This window comes from Salvelinus fontinalis, chromosome 7, assembly GCF_029448725.1.
Source record: "Salvelinus fontinalis isolate EN_2023a chromosome 7, ASM2944872v1, whole genome shotgun sequence".
NCBI classification, from domain to species: Eukaryota; Metazoa; Chordata; class Actinopteri; order Salmoniformes; family Salmonidae; genus Salvelinus; species Salvelinus fontinalis.
Genome location: NC_074671.1, coordinates 47,992,077 through 47,993,884, shown reverse-complemented (window position 1 = coordinate 47,993,884; position 1,808 = coordinate 47,992,077).

Below are 1,808 nucleotides of genomic sequence, written 5' to 3'. Positions count from 1 at the left end.
GATCTCCATACAGGTTTCTGTTTCCAAACTAAAATCTGTAACAAACAGAGTTGACTGCGTTTTGCCAAAGTTTCAAAAAAAGTGCGTTGTTTAGAATGCACACGCGCACCTCACAGAGTAGGCGTTCCCTAACTGAAATATGCAAATAACGCGCCAATAAGATCTCAGTAGCTCGTGTTTGGCTCTGCCCACCTTCTTGCTTGTTCTGCACGCTATGATTCATTTGCTCCAGTTGGAAACGACAGGCTGTTGTCTATCTTGGGTTAGTTATAAAAACTCCTTAGTGGAGGTGGTCCAATGGAATGACTCAAAGGCAAAGTAAAATTAGATTCACTTTTATGAATGGACTTACTTTCAAGAGCTTATCCAGGAGAGTGCAAGTCTTTCAGCACTGATTGGTGCTAACCATGAAATAAAATAACAAATTATCCTATCTTATAAGAATGTCTTGTGATTAACATGACAGCTTTTAGTCCATTGTTAAATCTTATGGAACAAATGTTAATCACTCTTAAATCCTAGGATTAAGAGGCTTTACCAATAACACTTGAACAATTAACTGTATTTGCCCTCTCTGTGTGAAATGATGTATTTCTTCTTTTCTCATCTAATGGCGAATGAGCACAAAGAGAGAAAGCCCTATGATATATAACGACGGATAAATAGGCATCAGTCATCCACCGTTCCAACGTGATAATGAGGCTCACTGTTCCTAAGTCTGAGCAGAGGCTTGAACCATTTGTTCGATTTGAGAAAGCATTGTGTGATGAGTAGGTGAGTCATTTCTCGGTGAGAAAATTGCTTTTCCTTTCCGTTCACTTTTCAATTAGTCACACTCATGCCGCAGATGCAGCTCTGTAATAAAATGGGGTTTAATTGAGTTGAAAGGTGGGATCTGACACAAAGGACAACTAGAGCCAATGAATTGTTATGTTTGGGGCCTCCGGTGGACCTGCATACCAAACAAGGCTATTGGTCCAGTTAGAGGCATAACTCTCTTTGTCCACAGGAAAATAGTGTTAATAAAAAAGCAGATCACACATCAAGATGCTGTGTTTACCATTAAGCACTGGGATGTACTCGATATTAGGAATAGTTACTTTAGCACTATCTTTATTCATTTGTAATTGTTGCTGTTGTACAGACTGTATATTGGCTCTGGATATTTCCCTGAAGAGTTGTAGCTGTCTGTTCTAAAGAATTCAATTACATTTGGACAATCCGGTAACGTTGAGGCAGTCCACATCAGAAATGACAGTGGAAATGTATCTGGCCTTCTAAGAGAGTGTCGAAAAGATGCTGAAGATGCCTCTGCCTTTCAAGCAAAACCTGGCAGAGGCCATGTAAGGTGAGCAAGATGTTTTGTGAGATCTATTTTTCCTGTTTCATCTAATTAGAGACAAAGCTTGAAAGCAGATTTCTCACATCAATCACCCCACACACTGTGTGTGTGATGTAGTTAGTCTGTTTAGTGAATTTCCGGAGTGATAATTGGCAGTGCAAAGACACAGCCATGCTCCTACCGTGTTATGACTGTGGGGAACCTGGAAGGTCTCTGCCAACAAACTTACACACACAGGCATGAAAGTAACAAAACTGAGGTGTGTGTGTGTGTGTGTGTGTGTGCAGGTTCACTGCGTCAGCTGCAGCCGTGCTGTGGCTACAGGCTTCACACACACACACACACACACACACACACACACACACACACACACACACACACACACACACACACACACACACACACACACACACACACACACACACACACACACACACACACACCTCAGTTTTGTTACTTTCATGCC